General features: G+C 37.2%; 1 protein-coding gene and 1 long non-coding RNA gene across 4 annotated transcripts in view; one reads left to right on the top strand and one right to left on the bottom strand.

Annotated features, from left to right (window-relative positions):
- The window catches only part of LOC144381919 (uncharacterized), a 436,617-nt gene extending 414,469 nt beyond the window's left edge, over positions 1-22,148 (top strand). The window contains exon 3 of the long non-coding RNA XR_013448145.1: positions 19,330-22,148. This is a non-coding gene — a long non-coding RNA (uncharacterized LOC144381919). The remainder of the gene's footprint in view (positions 1-19,329) is intronic.
- RAVER2 (ribonucleoprotein, PTB binding 2) overlaps positions 1-22,492 on the bottom strand; it is a 97,476-nt gene that overhangs the window by 5,549 nt on the left and 69,435 nt on the right. The window lies entirely within an intron of this gene.

Genomic DNA, 22,492 nt, shown 5'->3' on the forward strand with positions numbered 1-22,492 from the left:
CAACCAATAAGTCAATGAAGAAATCAAAGAGCATATCAGAAAAATATCTGGACATAATGAAAATGGAGATGCTACAGTTCAAAATCTTTAGGATGCAGCTAAAGCAGTTCCAAGAGGGAAGTTCACAGCAATACATGCCTACCTCAAGAAACAAGAAAAACTTCAACAATCTAACCTTATGCTTAAAGGAACTAGAATAAGAACAAAAGCCAAAGTTAGCAGAAAGAAGGAAATACTAAAGATCAGAATGGAAATAAATGAAATAAATCCTTAAAAAACAATAGGAATGATCAATGAGACTAAGAACTTGTTCTCTGAAAATTGATACACCATTAGCCAACTAATCAATAAAAAAAAAAGAAAACCCCAAATTGGAAATGAAAGTTACAATGGATACCTCAGAAATACAAAAAAATATAATTACTACAGAAATTATATGCCAACAAATTGGACAAACTAGAAGAAATAAATTCCTAGAAACATACAATCTTCCAAGACTGAATCAGAAAGAAACAGAAAACCTGAATAGACCAATTACTATTAAGAAAATTGAATCAGTAAGCAAAAAAATTCCCAACAAGCCTAAGACCAGATGGCCTTACAGGTGAATTTTACCAAATATTTAAAGAAGTGTTAACTCCTATTCTCAAACTATTCAAAAAAATAGAAGAGGAAGGAATGCTTCCAAATTCATTCTATATGGCCAGCATTACCCTGATACCAAAACCAGACAAAGATACAACCAAAAAAAATTACAAGCCAATATCCTTCATGAACATAGTTGCAAAAATCTTCAAAAAATATTAGCAAACTAAATTCAAAAATACTTAAAAAGACCATACACCACCGTCAAGTGGGATTTATTCCAGGGATGCAAGGATGGCACAATATACACCAATCAATGTGATACACCACATTTACAAAGGGAAGGATCAAAGTCGTATGATCACCTCAATAGATGCAGAAAAAGCATTTGACAAAATTCAACATGAATTCGTGATAAAAACTCAACAGAGTGGGTAAGGAGGGATCATAACATAATAAAGGCCATCTATGACAACCCATTGCTAACATACTCAGTGATGAAAAATGGAGCTTTTTCTCTAAGATCAGGAACAAGACAAGGATGTCCACTCTTGCCACTTTTATTCAATGTACTATTGGAAGTCCTAGCAGTTGCAATCAGACGAGAAGAAAAGGCATCCAAATTGATAATAAGTTAAACTGTCAATATTTGCAGAGAACAGGATACTATATGTAGAGAATCCTAAAGACTCCACCAAAACCTGTTAGAATTTATAAATGAATTCATGGGTACCTGGGTGGTTCAGTCAGTTAAGCATCTGACTCTTGATTTTGGCTCAGATCATGATCTCAGGGTCATGAGATCGAGCCCCACATGAGGCCTGCGATGGGTGTGAAGACTACTTAAGATTCTCTCTTGCCCTCTCCTTCTGCCCTTCCCCTCTGCACACTCTCTCTCTAAAATAAAGAAATCTTTAAAAAAAATGAATTCAGGAAAGTTGTGTAACACAAAATCAATATACAGAAATATGTTGCATTTCTATACACTAATAATGAAATAACAGAAAGGGAAATGAAGAAAAAAATACCCATTTACAACTGCATCAAAAGAATCAAATATTTAGGAATAAATTTAACCAAGGAGGTGAAAGACCTATCTTCTGAAAACCATAAGACACTGATGACAGAACTCAAAGATGACAAAATACATGGGAAAATATACCATGTTCATGGACTGGAAGAATATATTCTTAAAATGTCCATAATACCCAAAGCAATCTACCAATTTAATGCAATCTCTATCAAAATATCACAGTACTTTTTCAGAACTATAGCCAAAAAAAAAAAAAAAAATCCAAAAATTTGTCTGGAACTACAAGTAAGCCCCTAAATAGCCAAAGCAATCTTGAAAAAGAACAAAGCTGAAGGTATCACAATCCCAGATTTCAAATTATATTACAAAGCTGTAGTAATTAAAACAGCATGGTGTTAGCACAAAAAGAGATACATAGATCAACGGAACAGAATTGAGAGCCCATGTTTATGTGGTCAATTAGTAACAACAAAGAAGGCAAAATAAACAATTGAGCAAAGACTGTCTCTTCAATAAATGGTACTGAGAAAACTGGACAACTATATGCAAAAGAATGAAACTGAATCACCTTACACAGTACACAAAATAAATTCAAAATAGATTAAAGACCTAAATGTGAGACCTAAAACCATAAAACTCATATAAGAAAACATAGACAGTAATCTCTTGGACATCAAACTTTTCTGGATATGTCTCCTCTAAGGAAAGCAAAAGCAAAAAATCCCCAAACCAACAAACAAAAATCAAAATTGGGCTTACATCAAACTAAAAAAGATTTCGCACAGTGAAGGAAACCATCAACAAAACAAAAACCAAACCCATCTGCTCCTTCCAGCCCACTCCAAGTCATCAGTGGCTCTCTAGAAGGAGTTGTTACACATGCCTGTGCCCCAGCTTTTTTGGCCGCCACCCAAGGGATGGTCTCTAGATGCCTGACTCTGATAGCCAACAGAACTTATATTCATGCATCCTACAGTACTGCAGGACACAAAAAACAAATTCTTAATGGATGCAGGAACATCCTCTCTACCCCCAACCTATGACTATATACCTGGGGACAGCACAGAGGGAACAGGCAAAACCTTCCATTTCTATCTATCCCTGGAAGAGGTTTAACTACATACTTCCCCAGCTGCTGCCTGAGTGTCCAGGTTCTAATCAGCCTGCATCTAGGTGCTAACTGCAACCCATCCTTTTAGGACACTGACAAGTCTTAGTGCACCCTCAACTACTAAGAGTCACTAAGAACAAAGGAGGAGGCTTGGATAATCACAAAAGTTTGAGGGACACTAAGAGCTCAGGCCAGGTTCATCCCCTACACAACACCATTCTGTGAAGACTGGGAGAGGTGGCTATTTTATCTAATGTGCAGAAACCAACAGAGAGAGTCAAAGACAATGAAGAAACGGAAATGTGTTGCAAACAAAAGGACAAGATAAATATCCAGAAGCAGATTGCAATTAAACAGAGATAAGTGATTTACCTGAGAGGAGTTTGAAATAACAGTCAAAAAGTTTAAGAAAATAATGCATGAACAAAGTGAGAATTTCAACAGAGACAGAAAATATCTTAAAAGTACCAAACAGGGGCACCTGGGTGGCTCAGTCATTAAGTGTCTGCCTTCGGCTCAGGTCATGATCTCAGGGTCCTGGGATCCAGCCCCGCATCAGGCTCCCTGCTCAGTGGGAAGCCTGCTTCTCCCTCTCCCACTCCCCCTGCTTGTGTTCCCTCTCTCGCTGTCTCTGTCATATAAATAAAATCTTTAAAAAAAAAAAAAAAGTACCAAACAGAAAACTCAGAGCTGAAGAATACAACTCAACTGAAAAAAAATTCAACAGAAAGGTTCAGCAGCAGACTAGATCAACCAGAAGAAAGAGTTAATGAACTTGAAGACAGGTCAGTGGAATTCACCCAATCAGGGTTGTAAAAAAAAGAATAAAGATAGCTTAAGGGACTTATGGATCACCATCAGACAAATCAATATATACATTATAGAGGTCCCAGAAGGAAAGGAGAGAGAAAAGGGGGCAGAAAGCTTTTTCAAAGAATGGATGAAAATTTCCCTACCCTGAGGGAAGAAACAGACATCCAGATCCATAAAGCCCAACAAGTACCAAACAAGATGAATTCAAAGAGACCTATACGGAGACACATTATAATTAAATTATTAGATATTAAAGATAAGGAGAGACTCTTAAAAGCAGCAAGAGAAAAGCAAGTTGTTATGCAAGGGAACCCCCTTAAGACTATAAGCAGATTTTTTAGCAAACCTAAAACTATAAAACTCTTAGAAGAAAACATAGGTGGTAAACTCCTTGGCATCAGTCTTGGTGATGATTTTTTGGGTTTAACACCAAAAGTTAAAGGAAACAAAAGCAAAAAACAAAGCAGAGGGGAGCACAAGAAACTGAAAAGCTTCTGCACAGCACAGGATACCATCAACAAAATGAAAAAGCAACCTACTAAAGGAGAAAATACTGGCAAATCATGTATCTGATAAGGGGTTAATGTCCAAAATAGATAAAGCACTCACACAACTCAATAGCAAAAAACCAAACTGCTATTATAAAATGGACAGAGGATCTGAATAGACAACTGTCCAAAATGTAGAGATAGCCAATAGGTACATCAGAAGATGTTCAATAGCACTAATAATCAGGGAAATGCAGATCAAAACCACAGACAGCAGGAATGCATAAGCCTGTGATGGTACATGGAAGAGAGTAGTGTCAAATGAAGTTGGAAAGACATGCTGGCCTCAGTCACGGAGGGGGTGAGAATGAGATATCACCTCATACCTAGTAGAATGGCTATTATCAAAAACAAGAGATGTTAACTATATTGGAATTAAAAACTTAATAAAAAAAAGATGAGATAAGTGTTGGTGAAGATGTGCAGAAAGGGGAACCTTTATGCACTACTGGTGGGAATGTAAATTGGTGCAACCACTATGAACAAAAGTAGAGCAGTTCCTCCAAAAATTAAAAAATAGAACTACCATTCGATCTAGCAATTCCAGTTTTGGGTATTTATCGGAAGGAAACAAAAACACTAACTTATTAGTGATATCTGGGCTCCCATGTTCACTGCAGCATTATGAAAGCAACCTAAGCATTCATCAATGGATGAATGGATACAGAGAATCTCTCTCTCTCTCACGCACACACAGTGAGAGAGAGAGAGAGAGAGATTATTCAGCCATAAAAGGAGAAAATTTGTGACAACATAGATGGAGCTTGAGGGCATTATGGTCAATAAGTCAGCTAGAGAAAGACAAACACCTTATGATTTCATAGGTGGAATCTAAAAAATCTAAAAAACAAAGAAGAGAAAGCAAATGAAACTATAGATACAGAACACAGATTGGTGGTTGCCAGAGATGGTGGGGAGTAGGGTGGGTGAAATGGGTGAAGGTGGTTAAAAGATACAAACTTTCATTAACAGGTAAGTAAGTCTTAGGGATGTAATGCACAGCATGGTAACTATAATAATACTGTGTTGTATATTTAAAAGTTGCTACAAGAGGGGCGCCTGGGTGGCTCAGTTGGTTAAGCGTCTGCCTTCAGCTCAGGTTGGTCCTGGGGTCGAGCCCCGCATCGGGTTCCCTGTTTGGCAGGGAGTCTGCTTTTCCCTCTGCCTCTGCCCTGCTCATGCTCTCTCTCTCACGCTAATAAATAAAATCTTTTTTAAAAAGTTGCTACAAGAGTAGATCTTAAAAGTTCTCATCAAAAGAAAAGAATCTGTAACCCTGTGTGGTGATGAATGTTAAACTAGACTTCCTGTAACGATCATTTCACAATATATGCAAATACTGATGTTGTAGACTTGAAACTAATATGTTATATACCAACTATATCTCCATTAAAAAAAAGAAATTCCACCCTAGATTAAGATTGCCTGCAACAAAATTGCATACGAAGACCCTAATTCCTCCACTATCAAGCCTCTAATTATTCTCTTCAGCTGCCTTTTTCATTTGACCCCCTTTGTTGGTCTGGTGGTCTTACTGCGTGTTAGACCGTGGCCACTAACACCATCAGACTCTTAGCTTCAGGTATAAAGAACTTTTTCTTTTCTTTCTTCTTCTTATTTTTTAAATTTTATTATGTCAGTCACCATACATTACATCATTAGTTTTTGATGTAGTGTTCCATGATTCATTGTTTGCATATAACACCCAGTGCTCCATTCAGTATGTGCCCTCCTTAATACCCATTACCGGGCTAACCCATGAACTCTTTTTCTTCTTAGCGTTCTTCCTCTAATAAATAATCAGTCCATTAAATTAAATTTTGAAAAGCTACTTGTTTGATAACCCAATCCATTTTTCAAAGATAACAGGGAACAGGGAAAGAAATAATACCTAACTCTAGGACCTGGAAATTGCACACTTTCAATTCCTTTCCCTTGATTCTTCCTGCTGTGTGGTAATCCATATTTCCTGTCTTAGTATAAAGCAAATCAATAATCTGAATTTTCCTTTCTTTCTATATTATCTTTATTCTCAGAAGCCAGGGAGGAAATTTATTAGGTGCTTTCACTGAAAGGACTTCCCAGTTGTGCTACATCATCCACAGGAAGAATCAAGTGAGATGCAGGAGATCAGCAAAACACTTCACTGAGCAGCACGGGGAAGATCAGTAAGAAGAGGAAAGGAAAATGGATGTCATTATCACCCATACGATATTGGGAGAAAGATGATTTTTCTGATATGCCCTATCTAACATATCTAATCATTAGTGTAAGGACTCCTGGGGACAATGGGAAGTGATGATAGTTGATTACGATTTTTGAAACAAAGCTCAGTGTTCTCAGAGAAATAAATCTGGATCAAACATCAGGAAAAGGGAAAACCACAAAAGATGAGAAGAGTATAAAGCAGGCAAACACTCTTCCTTCTAGTTCATATTAGCAGGATACAGACATCCATTTCTTCATAGACTAACTATTGAGGGCACGGGCTGTGTGCTATGGGGTTACCTAGATAAACGAAGCCTGTAGTGTGCCCTCCCAATGCTCATATCCTAGGAGGGAAAGTAAGCACAAAACTAATTTCTAAAAGGAGAACGCCACCATGCCAAATGAGACATAGAGGTGAAGTGCTCAAGCTTTTCATAGAAGGGAAAGTGGGAGAGGAGAGTTTGAGAAATATGGACAAAATTTTCATGGATGAGAAGGCATCTGGATGGCCTGGGAGAGGATGTCAGTTGTGGACACGAAGAGAGTGGGAATGGCCCTTCTGGCCGAGAGGCGATGCCTGAGCAAAGGCAAGTGGCAGGAAGGCATGGGCCTGGGAGGACATGCAGAGGCCGATCCATGGAAAAGAGTGCAGCAAATGAGGTTGGGAAGGCGAGCTGGCCTCAGTCATGGAGGGGCTGGAATGCCAGGCTAAGGATTATCAGTGGAATCATAAATCTGATCATGGAATCTGGAAAATGTAATAAGCAGCTCTATAAAATGGAAGAGATAGGCATCAGATACACACATGTGGGCAAACACAGATTATATGTGATTTAAAACTTTGGTTAAAATTTTACATGGAATAAATGAGAAAGTGGTACACTTTGAAAATCTGAAAAAAAAAATTTCAATGGGCATTTATGCTTGGAGAGACTAAAGAAAGACACTGAGAAGAAGAGAATGTCTACTATTCAGGTGTAAACCAAATTAGCAAGATATCTAAACCATAATACATTTGAGAGAGAAACTGACAAAATTGAATGATGATGCTATTCTACACCATATCGCTGACATCAGCCCTGTGCAGTAGCAGAAAAGGAACTATCTCCATTGAATAGATGTGAAAACAAAAGCTCAGATACCTTAGGTGACCTGGCTGAAATCACAAGGTTATTAAATGTTAGAGCCATGAATCCAACCCATTTTTTTCTCACTCTGGTATCCTTTTCATTAATCCAATCCGCCTTATTTCTAAAAATACATTTTGTGTTCACAGTTAGGATGAAGCCCATTCTGTAACTATGCAGTTGCTATTTTATTTTTGGATTTAAAGAAAGAAATCTTATTTTCTTCTTTTAATTAAAGCAAATATTTTTATCTTCATGTAAATGTAGACTCATTTCCTTTTGTTCCCATGTGAATTTAGAAAAGAGAACGTTGTGGTTTCATTTTTGGACTGGCAAAGTTTAATACTTAGTGTGTCTTAAGCTCGATATTTAAGCTCACTTCCATAATTGAACTGAAGGCTAATTTTAAAAGGCTTATAAGAATTCACAAAAACGGGATTGTGACTATCCCCAGGGAGATTCTTTTGGGATAGGTCCATGCCAATAGTGAACTGGGTTTAGCTCCTTACTACTGGTTGGAAGTCACACTAGTATTTGGTCCTGCTCTTCTGACAGGACTGGAACCGTGGGGTGGGTAGTCCTCGAAATACAAAATCAAATTGGTTTTTTGAAAATTCTGCCTCTACTTAGGACTCCTCAGCCTCACTTTTTTTTTTTTTTTAAGATTTTATTTATTTATTTTAGAGAGAGGGAGCACACGAGTGGTGAGGAGAGGCAGAGGGAGAGGGAGAATCCTGAGCAGACACCGTGCTAAGCACGGAGCCTGACGTGGGGGCTCAGTCTCACGACCCTGAGATCATGACCTGAGCGGAAATCAAGAGCTGGACACTTAACTGACTGAGCCACCCAGGCGCCCCTCCTCAGCCTCACTTTTACCTTTAGCCCCACTTTACCTTCTCTGCGTCTTTTGTCTCATTAGTGGAGTTAGATTAGATGGAGAACCTAAAACGAACAACTGCACTAGTTCTTCTAGAATCTGTATCAACCCCTTAATATTCTTTTCTTATGGTTTCAAGTCCAGCTTTTGGACTTTATACCTAGAGAAACATGAATTTATCTTCTCTGCATTAAGCATAGTTCACTTCTAAAATTTTATTTAAATACAATTTTTCTCTTGGGGCTTCTGGGTGGCTCAGTCGGTTAAGCGTCTGCCTTCGGCTCAGGTCATGATCCCGGGGTCCTGGGATCGAGCCCTGCATCAGGCTTCCCGCCTGGCGGGGAGCCTGCTTCTCCCTCTCCCTCTGCTGCTCTCCTTGTGTTCCCTCTCTGTCAAATAAATAAAATCTTTTTAAAAAGTACAATTTCTCTCTCTTCCCCAGTTAAAAATATCTTAAAACCAAATTTGCTTTATTTTGTGACATTAATGACATAACAATGTCTCTTCCTCATATATATGCATAGATATTTTCAATTTTCACATTAATTTTTGCTTCTCAGCTACTTGCCTTTCCTCATAAATAATGTTAAGTTTTAACTTTGAATTTAAGGACTGATCCTCCAAAAGTATTGGAGCACATTCCAAAAAATAAAATTTGAGTGCCTCACAAGTTTCAGTCTGCCAGGTTATACAAATTCTGTATCTTAGGTTTAAGTATGTTTAATAAGGACTCTTAGAGTGCCTGAGTGGCAAAGTCAGTTAAGTGACCAACTCTTGGTTTCAGCTCAGGTCATGATCTCAGAGTCGTGAGATCGAGCCCCACATCGGGCTCCGTGCTCAGCATAGAGTCTGCTTAAGACTCTCTTTCCCTCTGCCCCCCGCCCCGCCCTCTCTCAAATAAATAAATCTTTTTTTTTTTTAAAGGACTCTTACACATTAAAATCCTTTGAAAAATTAGACTAACATGTGAGAGTAGCAATTCAAAACTATCCTTAGATTTAAGTATACTGTACACTATTCTTTTATTAATTTTTTTAACATTTAAAAAACTGATTTCGCTTATAAACAAAGATTTTAAAGTCATGAGGGTAACTAAATTCCAAGTGGTTGTTTTCCTTAATTCCAATTTTTAGCAAACATCATTTTTTAAAGTATTTTCCAAATTATTGGCTAGGGTTAATATAATCTGTGGTTCCATAATTACTGTTTAAAGTAGCTTTAGGTTGTTAAAAATATTTCATACAGTTGGTGTTTTGTCACAAGGTTCTGATCTACCACAGTCCACACAAAAATCTTTTTGGCCGGTCTCTGCACCTTTTTCCCACTAGGTGGCAGCATTAGGCTCTATATGAACGGACTGAACACCAACCAGGCCTTTTTGTTCATTTTTCAGTTTCCTATTTCCTCATCACAGAGTCTTATTACACATTCTGTGGTTGATTCCCTGAACAGGCAATCAGCTTCCTTGCAGGAAAGACTCCTGTAACCAAGGGCAACACAAGAGTACAACAGGCAGGTATATAGTATTCCCCTAAAATACCACATACCAGACAGCTAACCAGTTTGGCAAGTGTCAAACAAAAACCCTAAACCACAATTTAAACAGTCCTACAAAACAGCTGAAAAAATTCCTACATTATTCTTTACATTATTACACTCATGACTATGTCAAACTGAAAAGTTGCCTAAGGGAAATTGTGACCTATTTTACCATATTTTACTAAAAAGGGGAGAGGAAGGAAATGTCTTGTTTTTGACAGATCTATAATGAGATGTTAGGTGTAGGCATTTAATAAAAACTTAATGGGCTCAAAGCCTTTTCCCTTAAGGCGGGCTTCTCCCAACCATCTGACGTAGATGTACCTATTTATCGCTACCTAGAACCTGACATTTCAAACTCCATTTATACAACCTGACAGGATTATGGGGTGCCTGGTTGGCTCAGTGGGTGGAGCATGGGACTCGATCTCAGGGATCTCAGGGTTGTGAGTTCGAGCCCCACATTGGGTATAGAGATTAAAAATAAAATTAAAAACAAAACCACACACACAAATTAATGGGATTATACAGCTGACCCTAATGCTATCATCGCTCGAGGGTTACTATAAATTTTTAACTACATCTATTTTTAAGTTTTCTCAATAAGAGAATATTTAAGAAATGCACTTTTTGAGAAAATTAATAACTATGGCTCAATGGCAATACCCCATTATTATAATCAACTAGAGAAACAGGATGGGTAGCCCATTTTAAATTGTTTTCTGACTAGAACAAGATCTGTAATTAATTTAACTTGTTTTCTTATCATTATATACTTTCAGGATCTCTAAAACACTGAGGGGAAAATGCTACCCTCTATTTAGTACAGGTAGGCTTTTGTTTTTTTAGAGTCCAACATTTGTTGGTACTCACAAGGTTGCACAACCATCACCACAATCTAATTCCAGAGTATTTTCATCACTCCAAAAGATGCCCTGTACCTGTTAACAGTTACTCCACAACTCCTACTTCCCTGACCCCCAGTAACTGTTCACGTTCTCTTTGAATTTGTCTATTCTGGACATTTCATATAAATGGGATCATATAATATGTGACCTTTCATGTCTGGCTTATTTCACTTAGCATAATGATTTCAAGTTTCATCCATGCTGTGACAAAGATCAGTATTCCATTCCTTTTATAGACCATAACATTGCATTGTATGGATATGCCAGTTTGTTTATGCATTCATCAACTGATTGACATGTGGGTCATTTCCCTTTTGGCTATGATGAATAATGCTGCTATGAAAATTAATGCCCAACTTTGTGTATAGACCTAGATTTTCAGTTCTCTTGGGTCTATATGTAGGAGTGAAATTCCTAGGTCCTATGGTAACTGTGTGTTTAACATTTTGAGGAACTGCCAAATTTTTCCAAAGCAGCTGCACCATTTTAATTCCCTCCCAGCAATGTATGAGGGTACCAATTTCTCCACATTGTTGCCAACATTTGTTATGGTTCATTTTTCTTCATTCTCTATTCTTTCTATTCTTCAGCCTGGATAATCTCAATTGACCTATCTTCCAAACATGTTGATTCTTTCTTCTGCCTATTCAAATCTGCTATGCTCTAGTAAATCATATCGGCTATTGTACTTATTCAAATCCAGAACTTCCACTTGGTCCTTTTCTAATAATTATTGCCAGTTTTATTGATGCTTTTCTTGAGGAGAGAACATTTGGAGCTTCTTCTTGTGTCCGTTTTTGCTGATGTCCTCTATGGCCTGCATTTTCCATTTAGGCCTATGATACACTGCAAATTAATTTTAGAGCATGGTTTGAGGCAAAAGTCAGGCTTCATGTTTTCCAATACAGATAATCAGTTGTTCTAACAACATTTCTGTTCTTTGCCTATTTAATTGTTTAGGCATTTGGGTCAAAAATCAGATTACCATTTAAGTATGGGCCTATATTTGGACTCTATTCTGTTCTAGCGATCTATATGCCTATCATCATGCCCACACAGTACTTAGCCTGATGGTTATGACTTTATAGCACATCTTGAAGCTATAGAGGAAGTCCTCGAGCTGTGTTCTTTCATAAGATTTTAGCTTCCTTTGCATTTTAATACGAACTTTAAAAATCAGCTTGTCAATTTCTATTTGAGAAAATGGCTACTGAGAAACTGGTTGGGATAACACAATCTATAGATCAGTTTGGAGAGAACCAATATATTACCAATATTAAGTCTTCCAATTCACTGACATGGGATAGCTCTCCATTCATAGGCATCTTTCATTTCTCACAGCAATGTCTTGTAGTTTTCATTGTTCCTATAAATCTTCTACTTTATTGCTACATATTTCATGTTTGACACTGTTGTAAATGTAAATTAAAAAATTTTTTTTTCCAATTGTTTGCTGCTTGACACAGAAACTATAGATTTTTGCATATTGCCCTCTATCTTGTGACTTTGCAAAGTTTATTAGTTTTATTGATTGCTTTTTAGGGGGATTTTTCATGTAAACACTCATACAAAGAGAGACATTTTTACTTTTCCTTCCCATTTTATGCCCTTTTTTAATTTAATTTTTTTGAGAGAGAGAGAGAGAGAGCGTGCAAACAGGAGTTGGAGAAGAGAGGCAGAGGGAGAGGGAGAATCTTAAGCAGGCTCCACACCCAGCACAGAGTCTGACAGGAGCCTGATGCGGGGACTCCATCTCATGACCCTGAGATCATGACCCAAGCCAAAAATCAAGAGTCAGATGCTTAACTGACTGTGCCACCTAGGCGCCCCATTATACTCTTTTTTTTTTTTTAAAGATTTTATTTATTTATTTGACAGAGAGAGACACAGCGAGAGAGGGAACACAAGCAGGAGGAGCGGGAGAGGGAGAAGCAGGCTCCCCGCTGAGCAGGGAGCCTGATGCGGGGCTCGATCCCAGGACCCTGGGATCATGACCTGAGCCGAAGGCAGACGCTTAACAACTGAGCCACCCAGGCGCCCCCCCCATTATACCCTTTTTAAAAAACCTAGCTGCACTAAATCCTCCCATAAAATGTTGAATAGAAGAGGTATATATTCCAGCCTTATCCTGACAATCTCTTTGTTTTAATAGGGGCATGCACTCCATTTTTATTTAACTATTATCGTCATTCAATTTAGATTTCCTGCCTAGCTATTTGTTTTCTATTCACCCTGTGTCTTTTTTTTCCTTTCCTGACATTTTTTGGCTTAATCAAATGTTCTTAGAATTCCATCGTAACTAACCTATTGACATTTTAGGTGTACTGTTTTGTATTTTTTTTAAATGGTAGCTCTATGGAGGACAATGCTTTCTATAACTTATCACAGACAGCTCAGGGTTACTGTTCTACTTCATGTAAAATGTAATGTAAAATTTTACATAAAATGTACATTTGAATAACCCCACAACTGTGCTTTCATTCACCTCATACTATTATCAAATATGTTGTATCTATGAACATTATAAACCCCACACTACAATGTTATAATTTTGCTTTTAAATAAATTAAGAGAAAATATATAGTATTTTATTTACCCACATATTTACCAGTTGTTTTAACACCATAGTTCTCATTGAGGATCAATCTATTGGGTAGAGGACAAAGATACTGCTAAATATGTTAAAATGCACAGGATAGCTTCTCCTACAGACAGATAATTACCCAGCCCACAAGGCCAACAGAGCCAAGGCTGAGAAACTCTACCTTAAGAATAATGAACATTATTTTTATCTGGTTGCTTTCAAGATACCCTCTTTAGAATTACATTAACTGATGTGTCTAGGTAAAATGTTCTTTTTATTTATCCTGCTTTGTAGGGGAAGTGTCTGAGCCTGTTAGATCTGGAGGTTTTTTAAACCAAATTTAGGAAATTTTTTACCATTATTTTTTCAAATATTTCATGTCACATTATCTTTTCCCTCTCCTCCTGGGACTGCAATTACCCATATTTTAGACTGCTTGGTATCATCCCTCAGGTCTTTGGGATCTGTTCACTGATTTTCTGTCATTTCTGTTCTCCATATTGAATTTTTTTTGTCTTCACATTAATTGAAACTTTTTTTCCTGTTTTCTCCAATCTCGCTAAGCCCATCCATTGTTTTTATTTTTTCCCCCCCAGATACTACACTTTTCATTTGGAGAGTTTCTATACTTCTTTTTTAGTTTATATTTCTTGCTGAAAATCCCTACCTGTTCATTATGACTTTATTTTCCTTAGGTTCTTGAACAAATAACAGCTGCTTTAAATAAATCCTTGTCTACTAAGACCAACATCTGGGTTATCTTGGGGTCAGTTTCTATATATGACTTTTCTTCTTAATTGTGGGTCCCATTTCTTGTTTCTTCAACTATCTAGGAGTTTCATTTACTGATTATAGATGATATATCATAAAGACCATAGATGTATAACTTTCCTCTAAAGATTGTTGATTTTTGTTGTAAGAAGGAGATAACTTTGCTGAATTCAAACTCAAACTTCTGTGCAGGGGAGGAACTGAATCCTTTCCCAGTTCGTTCAGGATTGAAATCTCCCTCACAAACATGGTTCAGAGGTCAGACAAGTGTATTTCAGCTGAGTTTACACACGGATTTTGAGGCTCCTTCCTAAGCCACCCCGTTTTTCAGGGAGTTCATGCTTGCTTTTCAGCCTTGTTAAGGGTTCTCAACTCTGCTCAGAGTCCAGCAGCCAGCAAGAACACTGACTACAGGTGGTGTTAGGCAAAAAGACAAATCTCATCCAGGGCAGCTTCCCTCTTTCAAGGACTAACTCCCTCCTTCAGGTTCTGCCTGCTTTTGATCACGCCCCAGGGTCTTCAAATAGTTGTTTCTCTTTCATATTTAGTCCAGTTTTAATAATAGTTATCTGCAGGGGGAATAATCTGATATAAGCAACTTCGCCAATATTGGAATACCAGTTAGGATTTTTAAATGTAATAGTTTTATTGGAAATAAGGATTATATCCATCTATACCTTGATACATTCATCTCTTCTAATCCTTATACACAGGGCTGACACAAAAGAAAGAAAGAAACGGTTTCTATGAAGCACTACTTCCATGCCTGAAGAAGCTTCTCCATGGCATAATGAAAATCATGCAGACTTCGTTATCATAGAAATTGTTTGCTGACTGCATGAACTTACAAAGATGATTAAATTCTCTATGCTTTTCTACTTGTATTATGGAGGTAGTCTCACAGGGTTGTTAGAAAGGTTAAATGTTTATATTGCAAAGCATACAGCACACGTTAAAACCAAAACAAAAAATGTTGGTTTCTTTTCCTTAGACCTCTTCCTCCATTCCAGCATAGAATAGAAGGAATAGAAGGAATTCCTAAAACATGACCACTTTTTTTTCTAGTTACTTTATTCCATTAGTAACATCTAGTTAAGTTCACTTCCCAAGGAGGAAAGAACACAAGACTGAAAACAAATCTCACTTGATGAACACACACAAGGTAGAAGCAGGGACTGTCCCAGGGGATGATAAATCCAGGGAAGATTCACACCTCCACAGTGTCTCTGGGTCAGCAAGGATAGAGGCAGAAGGAAGACTGGCAAGTAAAAGGCATCTTTATCACAGAACTTCTCCATGTGTAAATAGAAAAGGGTCTTTCTGTGGATAAGTATACAATAAACAACAGTAATCTAATAAGCAAAACTGCTGATGAGAAAAGCAGAACAAATTTCAAAAGTGAAATAAATGAGATGGTAAAGAAAATATTAACTTTAAAAAATTAAATCATACAGGTCGGCTGGGTAGATGGCAGAGTAGAAGGACCCTAAGTTCACCCTGTCCCATGGATACAAATAGATAACACCCTTATCAGTGTAAATAACCTAGGAAATGACCTGAAGACTGGCAGAACTCCACAACTAAAGGCAGGAAGAGCCACAATGAAGAAGGAAGAAGGCTGAAGACATGGCTCTGGAGTGAAAGGGACTGTGGCCATTCACAGTGGGGAGGGAGCCAGGGGTGCAGAGAAAGGCAGAACACAGACTTTCACAGTGGGGAGCTCACAAAGGGAGAGGATGAATCTCCATAATATTTGCTTTTGAAATTGAGAGGGCCAAATTTCATGAGTTCTTAAAACCAGCAGGACTTAAAGCCTGGAATTTTAAAAGTCAGCAGGCTCTTGGAGAGCCTGGATGGTGTTAGGAAGCCAAGCCCTCCCCTTAAAAAGACAGGATGACAAACAGCCCATGCAGATATAGTGTAGAACCAGCAGTTTGAAAACGTTGGGGGCAGACAGGAAGGACAGTGATTTCTCAACTCAGAGCATGGCCTGGAGAGACAGGGAGCATGGGGAGACCCCTCCAGGAACAAAGGAGCTGGCAGGCATCATTCCCTCCCCTGGCCCCCAGCATAAACAACAGCTATTGTTTTGTTACAAACAACATTTTTTGTTTTGGTTTTAACGTGTGCTGTATGCTTTCCTATCACTCTTCCCCAGAAGACCAGGGAAAACCCTGCCAACACCACATCTCCAGACCTGTGTGTTTTGTGGGACCTAGTTCCGGCAGTGGCACGTCTCACTTAGCGAGCAAACCACTGCACACCTTGCTGCCCACAATAGGCAAAGAGAGCCTCTGCAGAGAACTGAACTGAAGGAAAAAGAGGCCAAGACTCAACAGCATAGCACACGCAACACACGTAGGAGATACTCCCTAAAGGGCCAGGTCAAGGGGAACAGGGAACACAGCATTGAGGGCACTACAGGATCTATTCTTCATAAAGCTATTATTGTTTTTTGTTTTGTTTTGTTTTGTTTTTAAAGATTTTATTTATTTATTTGACATAGAGAGAGAACAAGTAGGCAGAGAGGCAGGCAGAGGGAGAGGGAGAAGCAGGCTCCCCACTGAGCAGGGAGCCCAATGCGGGGCTTGATCCCAGAACCCTGGGATCATGACCTGAGCCGAAGGCAGCCACTTAACTGGCTGAGCCATCCAGGCGCCCCCATAAAGCTATTATTGTTAAGAGCAAAAGAAGTAGCTGACTTTCCTAACACAGAGAAACAGACAAAGTCAAACAAAACGAGGAGACAGCAAAAAATCTCCCATATGAAAGGACAGGACCAAACCACAGTAAGAGACCAAAGTGAAACATATATAAATAATGTGCCCGATAGAGAATATAAAGTAATAATCACAAAGATACTCCCTGGACTGGAGAAAAGAGGACATCAGTAAGACCCTTAACACAGAGATTGAAAAAGAACCAATCAGAGATCAAGAACACAATAAATGAAATTAAAAATACGCTTCATGGAATAAATAGGCTAGATGAAGCAGAGGAATGAATTAATGACATGCAACACAGAGTAATGGAAAGTAACCAAATTGAGCAAAGGAGAGGAAAAAAATTACGCAAATTGAGAACTGTTGTAGGGAACTCAGTGATTCCATCAAGCATAATAACATTTGTATTACAGGGATCTCAGAAGGAGAGAGAGATAAGGTGGCAGAAAACTTATTTGAAGAAATACTAGCTGAAAACTTCCCTAATCTGGGGGAGGGAACAGATACCCAGATTCAGGAGGCACAAAGAGCCTCCCCCCAAAATTCAACCCAAGGAGGGCCACACCAAGACACAAAGTAATTAAAATGGCAAAAAGTAGCAATAAAGAAAAAGTTTTAAAAGCAACAATAGAAAAGACAGTTACATACAAGGGAAACTCCATAACATTATCAGGATTTTTCAATAGAAACTTTGCAGGACAGAAGAGAGTGGTATGATATATTTAAAGTGCTGAAAGAAAAAAAAAGTGCAACCAAGAATACTCTATCCAGCAAGGCTATCATTCTGAATAGAAGGAGAGTAAAGAGTTTCTCATACAAACAAAACTAAAGGAGTTCATGACCATTAAATGAGTCCTACAAGAATATTAAAGAGGACTCTTTGAATGGAAAGGAAAACCATAGAGAGAGTATGAAGAGTAAAAAACACAAAAGCAGTAAAAATAAATATATCTGTAAAAATTGGTCAAGGGATTCCTAAAAAAAGGATGTAAAATATGACACCATATACCTAAAATGTGGGGGGTTGGGGGTAGGGAGAGGAGTAAAGAATGGGTTTAAACTTAAGTGACCATCAACTTAATATAGACTGCTATATGCAGAAGATGTTATATACAAACCTAATGGTAACCACAAATCAAAACCCAGTAATAGATATGCAAAAATAAAGAGAAAGAAATCCAAATATATCACTAAAGAAAGCCAATAAACCATGAGAGGGTGCAAGAGAAGGATTAGAGAAAATCTATTGAAAAAACAACCACAAGGGGCACCTGGGTGGCTCAGTTGTTAAGCATCTGCCTTCGGCTCAGGTCATGGTCCCAGGGTCCTGGGATCGGGCCCCGCAGCAGGCTCCCTGCTTGGCAGGAAGCCTGCTTCTCCCTCTCCCACTCCCCCTGCTTGTGTTCCCTCTCTTGCTGTGTCTCTCTCTGTCAAATAAATAAATAAATCTTAAAAAAAAAAATAAAAAACAACCACAAAACAAGTAATAAAATGGCAATAAATACATGTCTGTCAATAATTACTTTGAATGTAAATGGACTAAATGCTCCAATCAAAAGACATAGGGTGTCAGAATGGACTAAAAAACAAGATCCATCTCTCTGCTGCCTACAAGTGAGTCATTTCAAACCAAAAGACATCTGCAGATTTAAAGTGAGGGGATAGAGAAACATTTATCATTTAAAACAAAGTCAGGGTAGCAATGCTTGTATCAGAAAAATAGACTTTAAAACAAAGACTGTAACAAGAGACAAAAAAGGACACTGTATAAGAATAAAGGAGACGATCCAATAAGAGGATATAACAATTGTAAATATACATGCACCCAACATGGGAGAACCCAAATACATAAAACTGTTAATAACAAACATAAAGGGAACAATTACTAGTAATACAATAATGGTAGGGGACCTTAACACCCTATTTACATTGATGGACAGATCATCCAAACAGAAAATCAATAAGGAAACAATCATTTTGAATGACTCATTGGACCAGATAGATTTAACAGACATATTTAGGACACTCCAGCCTAAAACAGCAGGATACACATTCTTTTCAAGCACACATGGAACATTCTCCAGAATAGATCACATATTAGGCCACAAAACAAGCCTCAACAAATTCAAAAGATCAAAGTCATACCATGCATCTTTTCTGACCATAATGCTATGAAACTGGAAATCAATCACAAGAAAAAATCTGGGAAGAGCACAAATACATGCAGCTTAAATAACATGCTACTAAACAATGAATGGGTCAACCAGAAATCAAAGAAAAAAATCAGTAATTACATGAAAATAAATGAAAATGAAAACACAATGGTCCAAAATCTTTGGGATGCAGCAAAAGCTGTTCTAAGAGGAAGTTTATAGCAACACAGCCCTACCTCAAGAAGCAAGAAAAATCACAAACAACCTTACCTTACACCTAAAGAAGATAGAAAAAGAAGAACAAACCCCAAACCCACCAAAAGGAAGGAAATAATAAAGATTAGAGCAGAAATAAATGATACAGAAACTAAAAAAAAAAAAAAAAAAAAAAAAAAAAATCAATGAAATCAGGAGCTGTTTCTTTCAGAAGATCAACAAAATTGATAAACTCTTAGCAAGACCCATTAGAGAGAAAGACCAAATAAACAAAATTACTAATGAAAGAGGAGAAATAACAACCAATACCACAAAAATACAAACAATTCTAACAGAATATTATGAAAGCCTATATGCCAAACAGATTGGGCAACTTAGAAGAAATGGATAAATTCTGAACAGACCAGGTACTGGTAGGGAGATTGAACCAGTAATCAAAAAACTCCCAAAAAACAAAAGTCCAGGACCAGACAGCTTCACAGGTGAATTCTACCAAACATTTAAAAAAGAGTTAATACCGATTCTTACCAAATGATTCCAAAAAATAGAAGAGGAAGGAAAACTTCTAAATTCTTTTTATGAGGCCAGTATCACCCTGATACCAAAATCAGATAAAGACACCACAAAAAATAAAAATTACAAGAGAGCAAGAACACAATAGGCCAATATCTCTCATGAATATAGATGCAAAAATCCTCAACAAAATATAAGAAAACTGAATCCAAAAATATATTTAAAAAATCATGTACCACGATCAAGTGGAATTTATTCCCAGATGAAAGGGTGGTTTAATATTCACAAAACAATCACTGTGATATGTCACATCTAGAAAGGATAAAAACCATATGATCATTTCAATAGATGCAGAAAAAGCATTTGATAAAGTACAACATCCATTCATAATAAAAATACTCTCTGCAAAGTAGGTCTAGATGGAACATATGTCAACATAATAAAGGCCTTATTTGAAAAACCCACAGCAAACATCATACTTAATGGGGAAAAACTGAGAGCTTTTCCCCTAAGATCAGGAACAAGACAAGCACGTCCACTCTCATCATTTTTATTCAACACAGTACTGCAAATCCTAGCTACAGCATTAAGACAACATAAAGAAATAAAAGGTATCTAAATTGGTAAGGAAGAAGTAAAACCTTCACTATTTGCAGATGACATGATATTACATACAGGAAACCTTAAAGACTCCACCAAAAAACTACTAGAACTGATAAATGAATTCAGTAAAGTTGCAAGGTATAAAATCAATGTACAGAAATCTGTTGCATTCCTATACACTAATAATGAAGCAGCAGAAATTGAAAATAAAAAAACAATCCTATTTACAATTGCACCAAATACATTAAATATCTAGGAATAAACTTAACCAAAGACCTGAATTCTGAAAACTATAAAATACCAATGAAAGAAATTCAAGACAAGGCAAAGAAATGGAAAGACATTCCATGCTCATGGATTGGAAGAACCAATACTGTTAAAATGTCCATACTACCCAAAGCAATCTACAGATTTAACGCAATCCCTATTAAATACCAAGAGCATTTTTCACAGAACTGGAACAATCCTAAAATTTTTATGGAACCACAAAGGACCTCAAATAGTCAAAGCAGTCTTGAAAAGGAAAACAAAACTGGAGGTATCACAATTCCAGATTTCAAGTTATATTACAAAGTGGTAGTGATTGAAACAGTATGGTACTGGCATAAAAACACACACACAGATCAATAGAAGAGAAGAGAAAGCCCAGAAATAAACCCACAATTATGCCAGACAATTATATGGTCAATTAATCTTCAACAGAGGAAGAATAAACATACAATGGGAAAAGACAGTTTCTTCAACAAATAGTGTTGGGGGAAAACCACAGCAACAGGCAAAAGAATGAAACTGGACCACTTTATTTCACCATACACAAAAATAAACTCAAAATGGATTAAAGACTGAAATGTGAGGCCTGAAACCATAAAAATCCTTGAAGAGAACACAGGCAGTAATCTCTCTGACATCGGCCACATCAACACTGTTCTAAATGTCTCTTGAGGCAAGAGAAATAAAAGCAAAACTAAACTACTTGGACTACATCAAAATAAAAAGCTTCTGCACAGCAAAGGAAGCAATCAACAAAACTAAAAGGCAGCCTACTGAATGGGAGAAGATATTTGCAAATGACATATCTGATAAAGGGTTAGTACCCAAAATATACAAAGAACTGATACAACTCAACACACACAAAAAACCCAAATAATCCATTTAAGAAATGGGCAAAAGACATGAACAGACATTTCTCCAAAGAAGACATACAGATGGCCACAGACACGTGAAAAGATGTTCAACATCACTTATCACACGGAAATGCAAATCAAAACTACAATGAGATATCACCTCACACCTGTCACAATGGCTAAAATAAAAAAACACAAGAAAAACAAGTATTAGCAAGGATATGAAGAAAAAGGAACCCCCATGCACTGTTGGTGGGAATGCAAACTGGTGCAGTCAATCTGGAAAACAGTATGGAGATTCCTCAAAATATTAAAAATAGAACCCGTATAATCCAGGAATTGTACCGTTAGGTATTTACCCCCCAAATACAAAAGCACTAATTAAAGGGATACATGCAACCCTATGTTTATTGCAGCATTATTTACAGTAGCCAAACTATGGAAGCAGCACAAGTGTCCACTGATAGATGAACAGATAAAGAAGATGTGGTATATATATGCAATGGAATATTACTCAGCCATAAAAAGAATGAAATCTTGCCATTTGCAACAACATGGGTAGAGCTAGCGTGTATAAAGCTAAGCAACAGAAGTCAAAGAAAGACAAATACCATATGATCTCACTCATTCCATATGTGGAATTTAAGAAACAAATGAGCAAAGGGAAAAAAAGAGAGAGACAAACCAAGAAACAGACTCTTAACTAGAGAGAACAAACTGGTTACCAGAGGGGAGGTGGGTGGGGGAAATGGGGGATGGGGATTAAAGAGTATGCTTATCATGATAAAATAAAGTGATAAAAAATTAAAAAGTTATATAAAAGTTAAATCATACATGTTTAAAAAATTTTTTTAAGTTTATTGTGCTTCCTCCTGTTTATAAAAGTAAATTTTGCTCCTTGTAAAGGAACAAAAAATTAGAATTGTACAGGACTATAATTTATAAATTTTTTTAAATTAACAACAAATTATGAAACATTTACCATGTGTTTACATAGTGTTTTACTTGATCTTTAATATTTGCATTGTATTTCTGGAATAAATATGACATAATTTG

Source organism: Halichoerus grypus, chromosome 5 (genome assembly GCF_964656455.1).
Source record: "Halichoerus grypus chromosome 5, mHalGry1.hap1.1, whole genome shotgun sequence".
NCBI lineage: Eukaryota > Metazoa > Chordata > Mammalia > Carnivora > Phocidae > Halichoerus > Halichoerus grypus.